The sequence below is a fragment of the Nerophis ophidion genome, linkage group LG22 (assembly GCF_033978795.1).
Source record: "Nerophis ophidion isolate RoL-2023_Sa linkage group LG22, RoL_Noph_v1.0, whole genome shotgun sequence".
Taxonomy (NCBI): domain Eukaryota; kingdom Metazoa; phylum Chordata; class Actinopteri; order Syngnathiformes; family Syngnathidae; genus Nerophis; species Nerophis ophidion.
In genome coordinates this window covers 8468039-8486471 of record NC_084632.1, presented here as the reverse complement: position 1 = coordinate 8486471, position 18433 = coordinate 8468039, and the positions used below count along the sequence as shown (strand labels likewise).

The 18433-nt window shown below is 41.2% G+C and overlaps 1 protein-coding gene across 1 annotated transcript in view; it reads right to left on the bottom strand.

Annotated features, from left to right (window-relative positions):
- The window catches only part of tle2a (TLE family member 2, transcriptional corepressor a), a 164506-nt gene extending 148086 nt beyond the window's left edge, over window positions 1-16420 (bottom strand). The window contains exon 1 of the mRNA XM_061883195.1: window positions 16400-16420. The gene's annotated coding sequence lies outside the window, so the exon portion shown is untranslated. The remainder of the gene's footprint in view (window positions 1-16399) is intronic.
- Window positions 16421-18433: the final 2013 nt, after the last annotated feature.

Genomic DNA, 18433 nt, shown 5'->3' with positions numbered 1-18433 from the left:
TCCCCCTTGGCCTCAGTCTGCACCCCCACTCCAGGGCCTAGGCTAAGACCGATTTTTTAAATGTTATTTTAATCTTCTATTTTTTTTTCTTTTGAACTTTGCGCCTATAACAATCCAGATGGTTCTTTTCCTCTTTGTTCCTGAGGACACAAATGTCCACAGTTTCCAAAAACAATTTGAAATGTGGACTCGTCAGACCACAGAACACTTTCCCCCTTTGCATCAGTCCATCTTAGATGATCTCGGGCCCAGACAAGCCGACGGCGTTTTTGGATGTTGTTGATAAATGGCTTTCGTTTTGCATAGCAGAGCTTTAACTTACACTTACAGATGTAGCGACGAACTGTATTTAGTGAAAGTGGTTTGCTGAAGTGTTCCTGGGCCCATGTGGTGATATCCTTTAGAGATTGACGTCGGTTTTTGATACAGTGCCGTCTGAGGGATCCAAGGTCACGGTCATTCAATGTTGGTTTCCGGCCATGTTGCTTACGTGGAGTGATTTCTCCAGATTCTCTGAACCTTTTGATGATATTATGGACCGTAGATGTTGAAATCCCTAAATTTCTTGCAATTGCACTTTGAGAAACGTTGTTCTTAAACTGTTTGACTATTTTCTCACACAGTTGTGGACAAAGGGGTGTACCTCGCCTCATCCTTTCTTGTGAAAGACTTAGCATTTTTTGGGAAGCTGTTTTTATACCCAATCATGGCACCCACCTGTTCCCAATTAGCCTGCACACCTGTGGGATGTTCCAAATAAGTGTTTGATGAGCATTCCTCAGCTTTATCAGTATTTATTGCCACCTTTCCAAACTTCTTTGTCACGTATTGCTGACATCAAATTCTAAAGTTAATGATTATTTGCTTAAAAAAAGTGTTTATCAGTTTGAACATCAAATATGTTGTCTTTGTAGCATATTCAACTGAATATGGGTTGAAAATGATTCGCAAATCATTGTATTCTGTTTATATTTACATCTAACACAATTTCCCAACTCATATGGAAACGGGGTTTGCAATAAAGTCAAATACAAATAAGGCAACAAGAGAAATATGCAACACTTCTATTTTCTAAAATAAATCTGTGCATCAGATCTACATCACATGTGTCAAAGTCAAGGCCACTTCATTTTATGTGGCCCTCGAAAGCCTGGAAATAATACGTATCAATACATTTCTGTAACTTTTCTTACTAAATGTCTTCTTTCTTTCTATTTTGGCATAAAAAAAAAAATATGCAATCGTGAATGATGTTAACTTAAATATTGTCTAAATATGCATAAATATATGATCAAACATTCAAACCATTTTTTAAATTGAAATAAATACTAATAATAATGATATCAAAGCAAGTTATCCATCAAATTGTGCAATGTAAAAGTAGCGAAAGATTTCATGGTAAAAATGTGAAATTTACTGTGGTTTTTACAGCATTTTTCTCTAAATGAAAAAACAGTACTTTTTTTTTTTTACTGTAATAAACTGTGGTGTTGTTTTGGCATTTACAGTAATACAACCAAAAATATACACTTGATGATTTGCAGTAAATACAAAAACAGAAAAAAACCTGGCAGTTCAGGTGCCAAAATTTTACTGTAAAATTGCAGGGTTTTTTTTTAATTTACAGTAAAAAAAAACAACAAATGTACATTTCACAGTAAAATTCTGGCAACTGAGCTGCCTTTTTTACTTTAAAAACAGCAGTACTGTTTTTCCATTTACAGTGTCGGTGGGTATAAGGCAGTGGGTGCACGTCAGTGGGTATACATCAGTGGGTATATGGCAGTGGGTATACATCAGTGGGTATATGGCAGTGGGTATACATCAGTGGGTATATGGCAGTGGGTATACATCAGTGGGTATACGTCAGTGGGTGCACGTCAGTGGGTATACAGCAGTGGGTATATGGCAGTGGGTATACATCAGTGGGTATACATCAGTGGGTATACGTCAGTGGGTGCACGTCAGTGGGTATACAGCAGTGGGTGCACGTCAGTGGGTATACATCAGTGGGTATACGTCAGTGGGTATACATCAGTGGGTATACGTCAGTGGGTGCACGTCAGTGGGTATACATCAGTGGGTGCACGTCAGTGGGTATACAGCAGTGGGTATAGGTCCGTGTGTATACGGCAGTGGGTATATATGTCCGTGAGTATACGTCAGTGAAGTGAAGTGAATTATATTTATATAGCGCTTTTTCTCTAGTGACTCAGAGTGCTTTACATAGTGAAACCCAATATCTAAGTTACATTTAAACCAGTGTGGGTAGTACTGGGAGCAGGTGGGTAAAGTGTCTTGCCCAAGGACACAACGGCAGTGACTAGGATGGCGGAAGCAAGGATCGAACCTGCAACCCTCAAGTTGTTGGCACGGCCACTCTACCAACTGAGCTATACCGCCCCAGTGGGTATATACCCAGTATATACCCACTGGGTACATACCCACTGGGGCAGTATAGGTCGGTTGGTAGAGTGGCCGTGCCAACAACTTGAGGCCATATATCCATCAGTGGGTATATGGCAGTGGGTGTACGTCCGTGGGTATACGGCAGTGGGTACATGTCAGTGGGTACAAGGCAGTGGGTATACGGCAGTGGATATACTTCAGTGGGTATACGTCAGTGGGTATACGTCCGTGGGTATACGGCAGTGGGTACACGGAAGTGGGTATATGGCAGTGGGTATACGGCAGTGGGTATACGGCAGTGGATATACTTCAGTGAGTATACGTCAGTGGGTATATGTCAGTGGGTACACAGAAGTTGGTATATGGCAGTGGGTATACGTCAGTGGGTGTACGGCAGTGGGTATACGTCAGTGGGTATACGTCAGTGGGTATACGTCCGTGGGTACACGGAAGTGGGTATATGGCAGTGGGTATACGTCAGTGGGTATACGTCATTGGGTATACGTCAGTGAGTGTACGTCAGTGGGTATACGGCAGTGGGTATACGTCCGTGGGTACACGGAAGTGGGTATATGGCAGTGGGTATACGTCAGTGGGTATACGTCATTGGGTATACGTCAGTGAGTGTACGTCAGTGGGTATACGGCAGTGGGTATATGGCAGTGGGTATACGTCAGTGGGTATACATCATTGGGTATACATCATTGGGTATACGTCAGTGGGTGTACGGCAGTGGTAATACGGCAGTGGGTATATGGCAGTGGGTATACGTCAGTGGGTATATGTCAGTGGGTACACAGAAGTTGGTATATGGCAGTGGGTATACGTCAGTGGGTATACGTCAGTGGGTATACGTCCGTGGGTACACGGAAGTGGGTATATGGCAGTGGGTATACGTCAGTGGGTATACGTCATTGGGTATATGTCAGTGAGTGTACGTCAGTGGGTATACGGCAGTGGGTATATGGCAGTGGGTATACGTCAGTGGGTATACGTCATTGGGTATATGTCAGTGAGTGTACGTCAGTGGGTATACGGCAGTGGGTATATGGCAGTGGGTATACGTCAGTGGGTATACATCATTGGGTATACATCATTGGGTATACGTCAGTGGGTGTACGGCAGTGGTAATACGGCAGTGGGTATATGGCAGTGGGTATACGTCAGTGGGTATACATCATTGGGTGTACGGCAGTGGGTGTACATCCGTGGGTGTACGTCCGTGGGTACACGTCCGTGGGTACAAGGCAGTGGGTATACAGCAGTGGATATACTTCAGTGGGTATACATCAGTGGGTGTACGTCAGTGGGTGTACGTCCGTGGGTACACGTCCGTGGGTATACGGCAGTGGGTACATGTCAGTGGGTACAAGGCAGTGGGTATACGGCAGTGGGTATACGGCAGTGGATATACTTCAGTGGGTATACGTCCGTGGGTATGCGGCAGTGGGTACACGGAAGTGGGTATATGGCAGTGGGTATACGGCAGTGGGTATACGGCAGTGGGTATACTTCAGTGAGTATACGTCAGTGGGTATATGTAAGTGGGTATATGGCAGTGGGTATACGGCAGTGGATATACTAAAGTGGGTATACATCAGTGGGTGTACTCCGTGGGTATACGGCAGTGGGTACACAGAAGTTAGTATATGTCAGTGGGTATACGGCAGTGGATATACTTCAGTGGGTATACGTCAGTGGGTATACAGCAGTGGGTACACAGAAGTTAGTATATGGCAGTGGGTATACGGCAGTGGATATACTTCAGTGGGTATACGTCAGTGGGTATACGTCAGTGGGTACACAGAAGTGGGTATATAGCAGTGGGTATATATCAGTGGGTATATGTCAGTGGGTATACGGCAGTCGATATACTTCAGTGGGTATACGTCAGTGGGTATACGTCAGTGGGTATATGTCAGTGGGTATACGGCAGTGGGTATACGTCAGTGGGTATATGTCAGTGGGTACACAGAAGTTGGTATATAGCAGTGGGTATATGTCAGTGGGTATACGGCAGTCGATATACTTCAGTGGGTATACGTCAGTGGGTATACATCAGTGGGTATACGTCAGTGGATATACGGCAGTGGGTATACGTCAGTGGGTATACGTCAGTGGGTATATGTCAGTGAGTATACGTCAGTGGGTATACGTCAGTGTGTATACGGCAGTGGGTACACGGAAGTGGGTATACGGCAGTGGGTATATGGCAGTGGGTATATGGCAGTGGGCATACGTCATTGGGCATACGTCAGTGGGTATACGTCAGTGGGTATATGTCAGTGGGTATACTTCAGTGGGTATACGGCAGTGGGTATACGGCAGTGGGTACACGGAAGTGAGTATATGGCAGTGGGTATATGGCAGTGGGTATACGTCATTGGGTATACGTCAGTGGGTATACATCAGTGGGTATACGGCAGTCGATATACTTCAGTGGGTATACGTCAGTGGGTATACATCAGTGGGTATATGTCAGTGGATATACGTCAGTGGGTGTACGTCAGTGGGTGTACGTCAGTGTGTGTACGTCAGTGTGTGTACGTCAGTGGGTATACGGCAGTGGGTATACATTAGTGGGTATACGTCAGTGGGTGTAAGTCCGTGGGTATACGGCAGTGGGTACACGGATGTAGGTATATGGCAGTGGGTATAGGGCAGTGGGTATACTTCAGTGTGTGTACGTCAGTGGGTATACGGCAGTGGGTATACGGCAGTGGATATACTTCAGTGGGTATACATCAGTGGGTATACGTCCGTGGGTATACGGCAGTGGGTACACGGAAGTGAGTATATGGCAGTGGGTATATGGCAGTGGGTATACGTCATTGGGTATACGTCAGTGGGTATACATCAGTGGGTATACGTCAGTGGGTATACATCAGTGGGTATATGGCAGTGGGTATACGGCAGTGGGTGAACGGCAGTGGGTGAACGGCAGTGGGTGCACGTCAGTGGGTATACATCAGTGGGTGTATGGCAGTGGCGATTGGTCAAGGACTGAAATACAGATTATCCTAACAAATTCCTCAAAAAAAGTGGTCAAGCGTGTAGTTTTAAAGTTTGGGGAAGTGTGGGGTGGTTTCCAACAATATGTAAAAGAACATAATCTCAAATTCAACCTCAATTGAAAAGTAATTGAAAGGCAGATAATTGATGAGCCTTTTGTCTGCTTTTGTGTATTGCAGCAGTGTGTCGGGGACACTCAGGGGTGCACTTGTCTGGGGCTCGTTGGCAATATTTGCCTTGACTTGTTTGACTGATGCATTTTTTTTTTATTTTTTTTTTTTTATTGATCATATTATAGTGAGTTACTTGTTTGACATGTGTTTAATTGTATTTCTGGGCTGTGTATGTCAAAAAGTCCACACAAAAAAAGTATCTACTTTTGTGTTCACATTTTAGTGACTAAATATGCGCAGGGTCACATTCTACTTTTGTTCGGAATCGGCTACTTTAGTGACAGCTAACGTGACTTTCTTCTTCATGCATCAGTCAAACAAGTCGAGGCAAATATTTCCAACGAGCCCCCGACAACTGCACCCCTGAGTGTCCCCGACACACTGCTGCAATACACAAAAGCAGACAAAAGGCTCATCAATTATCTGCCTTTCAACTACTTTTCAACCCACCCCAAACTTCCTGAAACTTCACAGAACGAGCGTTGGATGCCAGCCTAATTGTATCCAATTTGAGGAAATAAAGCATGTGTCATCCAGCGGGTGTGGCAAGGTGGCGCTGCAGCCTTCCAATTTAGACAATGAGTCTTTCAGCAGACAAAGTAGTAAATGCTAACCAGTTCTTTTTGTATTTGCTAAGAGAAAATGACTGAGGGAGTATTGCAAATGATATGATGATGTCATACTGACCACGGCCCTAGCCACACGTACTATATTAGCACGCTAAACCCTGGGATGTGTCATCATTATTCTATGAATATTAACATCTGAGGCCGGTTGCCCAATCCTTTACATGAATATACTGAAAGTCTGAGTTTGGAAAACAGATTAGAACACACAGAACTAGAACTCTTAGATTCTTGTACGGCAGGGGTAGGGAACCTATGGCTCTTGAGCCAGATGTGGCTCTTTTGATGACTGCATCTGGCTCTCGGATAAATCTGAGCTGACATTGCTTAACACGACAAGTAATGAATAATTCCACTTGTAATCACAGTGTTAAAAATAACATTCAAAATATAAAACATTCTCATGCATTTTTATGATCAAGAAGTTGCGTTAATGGTAAGAAGTAATTTATTTATTATTGGTTAGAGTGGGGCTTGTCCTCCTGGGGGTTCTTCAGACCACCAAGAGCCTGTTTTAGGGTTGCAATATTGTTTTATTTTATTTTTCTCTCAGTTGCTTTCCAGCAATTGTCTTTTTCTCTTTCGTCCTCACTCGCGCTCTGGCTCCAGCCTCAATCCCGTCTCTCCTCCTGGCTGCTGTTTATAACAGAGCGACAGGTGATTAGATAAAAAGGCCCAGGTGGGCCGTCTACGCACCTGTCACTGATTTTGAGGCCGGTCCTGGCAACATCCCGCTTTGCTGCAGGCCCGCAGGCCACGCCCCCTCCACAGTTAACTTCAGAATAACAATGTTATTACAAAGAATGAGAGAGCTATTATAGCAGGGGTCGGGAACAATTTTGGTTGAAAGAGCCGAAAAGCCAAATATTTTAAAATGTATTTCCGTAAGAGCCATATAATTTTTTTTTTTAACACTGAACACAACTAAACACGTGCATTTTTAAGTAAGACCAACATTTCTAGAGTATAATAGGTCTCTTATTATTTGTAATAACATTGTTATTCTGAAGCTAACTGTGGAGGGGCGTGGCCTGCGGGCCTGCAGCGACAGGTGCGTAGATGGCCCACCTGGGCCTTGTTATCTATTCAATTGTCGCTCTGTTATAAACAGCAGCCAAGAGGAGAGATGGGGTTGGGGCTGGAAATACAATTGCTGGAAAACAACTGAGAGACTTATTGAAAAATAAAACAATATTGCAACCCTGAAACAGGTTCTCATGTCGGTGGTTGGGGGTCTGAAGAACCCCTAGGAGGGCAAGCCCCACACTAACCAATAATAACTAAATAACTTCTTACCATTAACGCAACTTCTTGCATGGATGGATGGATTAAAAATGCATGAGAATGTTTTATATTTTGAACATTATTTTTAACACTGTGGTTACAAGTGAAATTATTCATTACTTATCGTTTTAAGCAACATCAGCTCAGATTTATCCAAGAGCCAGATGCAGTCATCAAAAGAGCCACATCTGGCTCCCGAGCCATAGGTTCCCTACCCCTGGGTTATACTCTGGAAATGTAGGTCTCAGTTAAAAATGCACGCGTTTAGTTGTGTTCAGTGTTAAAAAAAATATTATATGGCTCTTAGGGAAATACATTTTAAAATATATGGCTTCTTGGCTCTCTGAGCCAAAATGGTTCCCGACCCCTGTTGTACAGGGAATAGTCTCACAACAACAAAGATTGCGTAAGAAGCAGAAAAGAAAGCCTGTCGCCAGCTTAATCAAAATGTTTGATTTTAAACCTCTATAGAGCGCATTTAAATAGATTTGAAATTGTGTTTTATTGATCTTAAATATATTCCACTACACACAACTCCTTTATAACGGCAAACGTGAAAAAAAAACAATACTTTGTGACCGTGTATACCAGTAGTTCTCAAATGGGGGTATGCGTACCCCTGGGGGTACTTGAAGGTATGCCAAGGGGTACGTGACATTTTTCAAAAATATTCTAAAAATAGCAACAATTCAAAAATCCTTTATAAATACTTTTATTAGGGCGGCAAATCTTTGGGTGTCCCATGATTCGATTCAATATCAAAACTTGGGGTCGCGGTTCGATTATATATCGATTTTTTCGATTCAAAATCGATATTTTTCCGATTCAAAACGATTCTGTATTCATTCAATACATAGGATTTCAGCAGGATCTACCCCAGTCTGCTGACATGCTAGCAGAGTAGTAGATTTTTTTTTAAAAGCTTTTATAATTGTAAAGGACAATGTTTTATTAACTGATTGCAATAATGTAAATTTGTTTCAACTATTAAACAAACCAAAAATATGACTTATTTTATCTTTGAGAAAACATTGGACACAGTGTGTTGTCAAGCTTATGAGATGCGATGCAAGTGTAAGCCACTGTGACACTATTGTTCTTTTTTTTTATCCTTACAAATGTCTAATGATAATGTCAATGAGGGATTTTTAATCACTTCTATGCTGAAATTATAACGAATATTGATACTGTTGTTGATGATATTCATTTTTGTTTCACTACTTTTGGCTTGTTCTGTGTCGTGTTTGTGTCTCCTCTCAATTGCTCTGTTTGTTGCAGTTCTGAGTGTTACTGGGTCAGGTTTGGTTTTGGAATTGGATTGCATTGTTATGGTATTGCTGTGTATTGATTGGTTTGTTGGATTGATTAAAAAAAAATATAAAAAAATATCGATTTAAAAAAAAATTTGAATTGATTCTGAATTTCGCGATATGGCCTAAAAATATCGAGCTATTAAAAAAAGGCCATATCGGCCAGCCCTAATGCAAATATAAATCAAAAACACAGAGGACATAAGTAGAGGAACTTAATTGAACTAAACTCTACCTACAAACAAGGCATAATGATGCAATATGTACATACAGCTTGCCTAAATAGCATGTTAGCATCGATTAGCTTACAGTCATGTAGTGACCACAGTTCTCCCGTCCAAAGGCAAAACCCAGTAACTCAATTTTGGTCAAAACTGAGCTGGAAAATAATTTTGGAGTTCCTAGGTGATATGCTTTACATTAGTGTATGCGATATTGTAATTTGTTCCGTAAGTAAGCTGTTACGCGCATGGCAGGACCTAGCAACTACCACATAACTGCGTAGATACAACAGAAAAACCTAGTATCTCAAGGGACCAATCGGAGCTTCTTTGTCAGTCGCCTTATTGCATGGGTGTCAAACTCTGGCCCGTGGGCCAAATTTGGCCCGCCGTGCAATTTCATTTGGCTCTTGAGGCAATATCAAATTAACATTTGAGCTGGCCCGCCGGTACTATACAGCGGCAGAGCCGGTGTAACACTGCATTCACCGCTAATACTCACACTTGCCAACCCTCCCGATTTTCCAACCATTCTCCCGAATTTCTCCAGATTTCTACCCGGACAACAATATTGGGGGCGTGCCTAAAAGGCACTGCCTTTAGCGTTGTCTACAATATGTTGTCACGTCCGCTTTTCCTCCATACAAACAGCGTGCCGGCCAAGTCACATAATATATGCGACTTATACACACACTTAAGTGAATGCCAGCATACTTGCTCAACAGCCATACAGGTCAGACTGAGGGTGGCCGTATAAACAACTTTAACACTGTTAAAAATATGCGCCGCACTGTGAACCCACACCAAACAAGAATGACAAACACATTTCGGGAGAACATCCGCACCGTAACACAACATAGACACAACAGAACAAATACCCACAACCGCTTGCAGCACTAACTATTCCGGGACACGACAATATGCACCCCCCGCTACCACATAACCCCGCCCCCCACCCATCTCATTGTTATTTTATTTTAAGATTTATTAGCCTGTGGAAAAATGTAATGTTGATATTTACCCCAGAAGGCTGCAAATAGAAAAGAGGCATCAAATGTTTTATTTAAATTTTATTTATTTTACCATTGATGTTTTTTGTTTTGTTTTGTTTTTTGAAAGTTGATTTTGCACTTTTAAGTTATATAAGTATTGCTTGTTCCATATTCAGTGGTAAAGCAAATCAGTGTAGCAAACTGAGCAATAATTAACGTTTTATTCATGCATTTTCTCTTGCTACTTCGAGGTTTAAATGTTTGATTTATTCATTATTGTTATTTTAGTTTCAAATGTATTATTAGCCTGAGGAAAAAGTTAATTTTGATATTTACCTCAGAAGGCTGCAAATAGAAAAAAGGCACTCAATTTTTATTTAAATTTTATTTGATATGCCATTGATATTTTTTAATTATTATTATTATTATTTGGAACTCGATTTTGCATGTTACTATAGAGTTATATAAGTCTTGCTTGTTCAATATTCAATGCAAAACTTGTTTGGGTCCCTATTAAAAGGTTAATTTATTCAATCCTTGGCCCACGGCTTTGTTCAGTTTAAAATTTCGGCCCACTCTGTATTTGAGTTTGACACCCCTGTTTTATTGTCTTTAATGAGACATTTGCACGAATTGGGGCCGACAGTCAACCTGATTATGTGATATTATGGCATGAGGGGATATTTGGAAGATTGGCCCAGGACGTTGCAAGCACCTTCATTAAATGTATTGTTCTTGATTCCCCTTGCATACTCTTCTGGGCAGATAACTGTGGAGGTCAAAATAAAAACCGGACGCTGTACACGGCTCTTGCCCAATGTGCAAACGCAGAATGGGGCCCACCCGAGATCGCGATAAAATATCTGGAGGAAGGGCACACGTTCATGAGAGCAGATTCAATCTGTGGCTCAATCGGCAAGAAAATGAAAGCCCAAGAAAACATTTATACGTTTGATGACTTTGTAGCTCTTTGTAAGACAGCATCAAGATAGATTGCTTTTCCTTTGTTTTCTCAAAATCAGCTAGAAGTGAGTTACTAGGTTTTGCCTTTGGACGGGAGAGTTGCCTGATTAACACTCCACACAAGTCAATCAATCAATCAATCAATCAATCAATCAATCAGTTTACTTATATAGCCCTAAATCACTAGTGTCTCAAAGGGCTGCACAAACCACTACCACATCCTCGGTAGGCCCACATAAGGGCAAGGAAAACTCACACCCAGTGGGACGTCGGTGACAATGATGACTATGAGAACCTTGGAGAGGACGAAAACAATGGATGTCGATAACATCAACAAAGCTCACCTTTTGCATTCACGTACAGCACAAAATGTTTGGTGGACAAAACAAGACAAAGAAGGAGTGGCATAAAACACATCTTTTTGTGGCAGCGTCGGAGAAAGTGGCACAGTCTGTTGCATCACAGTCCTCACGACTACGGTGAGTTCAAAGACCGCTGAAATTAGTGGGACAAAACGGTGCTTGCCAAATACTCACACCGGTGAAGCATAAACACAAACATAATCAGCAGTGGGCTTTCTTACAATTATAGGACAGTTTGTGTCATGTTGGTTTTCCTACTAAAACCACAATAAAACATCCATCCATCCATCCATTTTCTACCGCTTATTCCCTTTTGGGGTTGCGGGGGGCGCTGGCGCCTATCTCAGCTACAGTCGGGCGGAAGGCGGGGTACACCCTGGACAAGTCGCAGGGCCAACACAGATAGACAGACAAGATTCACACTCACATTCACACACTAGGGCCAATTTAGTGTTGCCAATCAACCTATCCCCAGGTGCATGTCTTTGGAAGTGGGAGGAAGCCGGAGTACCCGGAGGGAACCCACGCATTCACGGGGAGAACATGCAAACTCCACACAGAAAGATCCCGAGCCTGGATTTGAACCCAGGACTGCAGGACCTTCGTATTGTGAGGCAGACGTACTAACCCCTCTGCCACCGTGAAGCCCTCACAATAAAACATATTTTCCTATTTTTATTAATGTTTGAAAAAGTTCCAGGAAGATCCAATAAGTTGCTGATCCCTTCCTCAGGCAGACTCTTCTGATGGCAGTGTGTCAAAGAAAAGGAAAGTAAAATAAAATGATATGTGGTCAAATGTTCAGAAAGAGTACTGAAATCAAGACTGGTTGGTCCAAGCCGCTCCACCGCCGTGACCATCATGAAGGATAAAGATGGCACCTTTGAACACATGTGAGGATCTGCCTCTATGAAATGGGCAATATAGACCAAGCAGCGTAGTGGTCTCATTACTGACACCTCCACCCCGGAAACAGCCCGTCTTTCCCTCCATTGCAACTCACATGAAGACCTTAGCTGGCAGACTGGACTAGAAAGTACACACAAGAAGGCAAACAGTGCCACCTGGCTGTGTGAGCTTGCACAATGTATGAAACTTTCAAAGAAACTTCTCCCATGTTCTATCACAGGGGTCACCAACGCGGTGCCCGTGGGCACCAGGTCGCCCGTAAGGACCAGATGAGTCGCCCGCTGGCCTGTTCTAAAAATAGCTCAAATAGCAGCACTTACCAGTGAGCTGCCTCTATTTTTTTAATTTTACTTATTTACTAGCAAGCTGGTCTCGGTTTGCTCGACATTTTTAATTCTAAGAGAGACAAAACTCAAATAGAATTTGAAAATCCAAGAAAGTATTTTAAAGACTTGGTCTTCAGTTGTTTGAAAAAAATATTATAATTTTTTTTTACTTTGCTTCTTATAACTTTCAGAAAGACAATTTTAGAGAAAAAATACAACCTTAAAAATGATTTTGGGATTTTTAAACACATATACCTTTTTACCTTTTTATATTCCTTCCTCTTCTTTCCTGAGAATTTAAATCAACGTTCAAGTAAATTTATTTTTTTATTGTAAAGAATAATAAATACATTTCAATTTAATTTTTCATTTTAGCTTCTGTTTTTTCGACGAAGAATATTTGTAAAATATTTCTTCCAACTTATTTTGATCAAAATTCCAAAAAGTTGTTCTGGCAAATCTAGAAAATCTTAAGAATTACATTTAAATCTTATTTCAAATTCTTTTGATTTTCTTTTAAATTTTTTGTTCTGCAAAATCTAGAAGAAATAGTGATTTATCTTTGTTAGAAACATAGCTTGGTCCAATTTGTTATATATTCTAACAAAGTGCAGATTAGATTTCAACCTATTTAAAACATGTCATCAAAATTCTAAAATTAATCTTAATCAGGAAAAATTACTAATGATGTTCCATAAATTATTTTTGCATTTTTTCAAAAAGATTCGAATCAGCTACTTTTTCTCTTCTTTTTTTCGGGTGAATTTTGACTTTTAAAGAGTCGAAATTGAAGATAAACTATGTTTAAAAATTTTATTTTCATTTTTTTCCTGTTTTCTCCTCTTTTAAACTGTTCAAATAAGTGTTTTTTTCATCATTTATTCTCTACAAAAAACCTTTTGTAATAGAATGACAGACGGAAATACCCATTTTGTTATACATACATACATATATATATATATATATATATATATATATATATATACATATATATAGTAAAGGTAAATTGAGCAAATTGGTTATTTCTGGCAATTTATTTAAGTGTGTATCAAACTGGTAGCCCTTCGCATTAGTCAGTACCCAAGAAGTAGCCTTTGGTTTCAAAAAGGTCGGTGACCCCTGTTCTATCACAATCAAAAGTCCTTCACTCTGGTCCCTTGGTGATGATGTCATCATTGTCTGTGCTGCCTCATTCCCCCACTGGGCCCTCAGTCCTGCTACGGGGGTTCAGCCCACACGTAACCCCCAACCCCCGATAACTGACCACCTTCTCCATTCAGCCTCATCAGGAGCTTAGTCACATGACACCCCTCCTCCCCCCCCCCCCCCCTCGTCACATGACACCCCCGCCCCGTCACTGTCCCTCATCAGACAAGCTGGGCGTCAGAGGAGAGACGGGCGCAGTGATTTATTGGTCTCTGTTCCTCAGGGACATAACCCCGCCCTAATACAAGCAAACACACACACACACACACACACACACACACACACACACACACACACAAACACACATTGAGAATGCACCCCCGCCCTTCTGCCTCTGCGGAGCCCCTTGGGGAGAAGACGGTGGTAATGACCCAAATCAGCAGCAGCAGCTTGTTCACACACACACACACACACACACACACACACACACACACACACACACACACACACACACACACACACACACACACACACACACAAGAATACAAATAAATACCCCAGCAACACACATAAAAGAGACACATTAACGCCCCCAACCATGTGAACGAGGACCTGAGGAATTCCACTATGGAGTCCATAATGTTGTTTTCCACGCTCCAAAAGTCTCCCCCCCCCTTTATTGTATTTACTACTTATTGACACTGGTATTGGGCCGCATTTCTTTTTAAAATGTCTGGAAAAGACTTTTAGGAGGCGTGAAACAACCTAAACTTTTCTTCCTGTCACTCACGGATTGATTGATTGATTGATACTTTTATTAGTATTTATTAGCACAGTTCAGTACATATTCCGTACAATTGACCCACTAAATGGTAACACCCCAATAACATTTTCAACTTGTTTAAGTCCACGTTAATCAATTCATGGTAAACACATTAGGGTTGCAAAATTTAAGGATAAAAACTTAATTTTTGATTTTTCTTTCTAAAAATGCGATTACCATGGGATTTTAAATTTCCATCCATCCATCCATTTTCTACCGCTTATTCCCTTTTGGGGTCGCGGGGGGCGCTGACGCCTGTCTCAGCTACAATCGGGCGGAAGGCGGGGTACACCCTGGACAAGTCGCCCCCTTATAGCAGGGCCAACACAGATAGACAGACAACATTCACACTCACATTCACACACTAGGGACCATTTAGTGTTGCCAATCAACCTATCCCCAGGTGCATGTCTTTGGAAGTGGGGGGAAGCCGGAGTACCCGGAGGGAACCCACGCATTCACGGGGAGAACATGCAAACTCCACACAGAAAGATCCCGAGCCTGGATTTGAACCCAGGACTGCAGGAACTTCGTATTGTGAGGCAGACGCACTAACCCCTATGCCACCGTGAAGCCCTGAAGGAAGACGTATTCCTTGTTATTTTATACGCTGTTTTTTTACAGACCCCGGAACATTTCAGAAAACAGCATAAAAAGTGGAATAAAAGAGCAAATAGGCGGAAATGTTGCATTATTTGAAATACCATATTTTACGGACTATAGAGCGCACCAGGATATTAGGCCGCACCCACAGAATTTTAAACGAAATAAATATTTTTCCATATGTTTTGTTTTAGTCATGTTCTGTTAGTTTTTTGGCCACTCAGTCCCTGTTTTTGCACTTCCTGGTTTGATTTGTCACCATGACTACCCATTCGTTTTTCTGTCAAGACTTGGACAATGAGGTGGTTGTTTTCCCAAGATGTAAGTGAACTTGGACCGCAAACGGCGTGAAGGTAAAGACATCTTTTTAATAACACTATAACTAAAAACAGGAACAAACAAAAGGCGGTACAAAAACTTGGCTATGAAACAAAAGCAATTAACTATAAACACGAAACCACACACTTGCACTGTGGCATGAATAATGAGAAAACTTACTTGGAACAAAACGAGAACGGGACATGGATCATTGGCATGGATTACAAGGTGCATGGCAGGTGATCGAGGGTGTGAAGGAGGTGATGTTGCCAGGATGAAGAACAGAAAAATACGGGCTTAAATAATACTGTGGTGATTAGTCAAAACAGGTATGAGACATGAGGACAGGTGAAAACTAATGGGTAGTCATGGTGACAAAACAAACCAGGAAGTGCAAAAACAGGGACTGAGTGGCCAAACAAAACCCAGAACATGACTAAAACAAAACATGATCACATAGACATGACACATATATTACCAGACAATTAGCCGCAGATATATACGCTGTAGAATTAGTTATTTATACAGAAAGATTCTGTAAATGTTTATTTACATACCATAATTGTTTCCGAAAGCGGCAGTAAAACGGCTGATCAAACAAAACAGAAGTCATGGTCATGGAGCCACCAGCTGCGCAAGCTAGCTCTCCAATCAGCTAAACAGACTCAATAACTCCACGCTGACGTTTTGGTGAATTTACTGAAATTTGTGAAAGTGAAACAATACAAAAATAATGCTATTGTAAGTTAATAATATTAACACAGTCACCAATAAACGTGTTAGCATATTAGCTCATGCTAACGACACTAGCTTGGTTATATGATGATAGCACGAACAAATATGCATGAAAACAATCATACAGACATCACACATGGGACGCTTTAGTAGGTAAGAATTGTTTTAGTTAAACTGTGAAACTTACAAACGTTGCTTGGAGTGATGAATGAAGAATCCTTTCGAGCAAAGGCGCTATGGACGCTTATTTCCGGTTTCCGCCATCAAAACAGGAAGCGTATTTTCAACCAGCAACACCTGCAGTGATAAATAAGAGATGATTAAACTGTCATTGCTTAAAAAAAAAAAATCATACAACAAAAAATGTTGTCATGAATTATTTACCTTTTTAGAGCACCAAAGACTTCACATTCAAATATTACATTTTGAACATTTTTGCCATATAAAGCAGGACTTTGACAAACAAAGCGTATTAATGGGAACAAATCTATATATATGGCTACTTTTTTAAACTTTAATTACTGTGACCCTTTTGGGGCACCAGGACCTTTAACACTCACCAAAATTGAGGGTATACTATATATATATATATATATATGTATATATATATATATTCCATTGTATTCCAAATAAATTCCATTGTATTGATTTTCATACAATATTTCTTATCTAAAAGTTATGCTATTTTCAACAGCGCAACACAAAAATATCGTTTTTCTTATTCAAACAGGGATAGCAGGTCCATTCTATGTGTCATACTTGATCATTTCGCGATATTGCCATATTTTTGCAGAAAGGATTTAGTAGAGAACATCGACGATAAAGTTTGCAACTTTTGGTCGCTAATAAAAAAGCTTTGCCTGTAGAAGCCAATGTGCGCGTGACGTCACCGGTGTGAGGGCTCCTCACATCCTCACATTGTTTACAATCATGGCCACCAGCAGCTAGAGCGATTCGGACCGAGAAAGCAACGATTTTCCCAATAATTTGAGCAAGGATGAAAGATTTGTGGATGAGGAAAGTTAGAGTAAAGCACTAAAAAAAAATGAGATGGTTTCCTGCTCTGCTGTGAACGGGACTCTCGCTGCTGTGTTGGATCCGCTTTGGACTGGACTCTCGCGGCTGTGTCGGATCCATTATAGATTGAACTTTCACAGTATCATGTTAGACCCGCTCGACATCCATTGCTTTCGTCTTCTCCAAGGTTCTCATAGTCATCATTGTCACCGACGTCCCACTGGGTGTGAGTTTTCCTTGCCCTTATGTGGGCCTACCGAGGATGTCGTAGTGGTTTGTGTTGTGGTTTGTGCAGCCCTTTGAGACACTAGTGATTTAGGGCTATATAAGTAAACAGTGATTGATTGATAAATTAAAAAAAAATCAATAAAAAAAAATATATATATATATAATAATAAAAGGCGACGGCTCCAGACGGCGGCAGTGGGAGCTTTTCTCATGTAATTAGACACATTTACTAGGATAATTCTGGAAAATCCCTTATCTGCTTATTGTGTTAATAGTATTTTAGTGAGATTATAAAGTCATACTTGAAAGTCGGATGGCTGCGGTGAACGCCAGTGTCTCTGGGAGAAGCCTAGGAGCCAAGATCACAGCCGCCTTTTTGAGCTGCAGGATGAGGTCGCGTAATCCACTCAAGTCTCCGGTAAGAGCCGACTTAATATCACAATTTTCCCATCCAAAAACTTGCTGGTTGACGTAGAAAAACATGTTCGCTTGACCGCTCTGTGTTAAAGCTTCACAACAAACAAAGAAACACCGACTGTGTTTCGGTTGCTAAAGGCAGCTGCAATCCACCGCTTTCCACCAACAGCATTCTTCTTTGACGTCTCCATTATTAATTGAACAAATTGCAAAAGATTCAGCAACACAGATGTCCAAAATACTGTGTAATTATGCGATGAAAAGAGACGACTTTTAGCCGTAAGTGGTGCTGAGCTAATATGTCCCCTCCAACCAATAATGTCACAAACATGCGTCATTTTCCGCGACGTTTTCAACAGGTGACTCCGCGGGAAATTAAAAATTGTAAATTAGTAAACTAAAAAGGCCGTATTGGCATGTGTTGCAATGTTAATATTTCATCATTGATATATAAACTATCAGACTGCGTGGTCGGTAGTAGTGGCTTTCAGTAGGCCTTTAAAGGAAAATGTTGTTTGCTTGTTTCTCCGTTTACTTCGACAGCTCAAAAAAATAAACT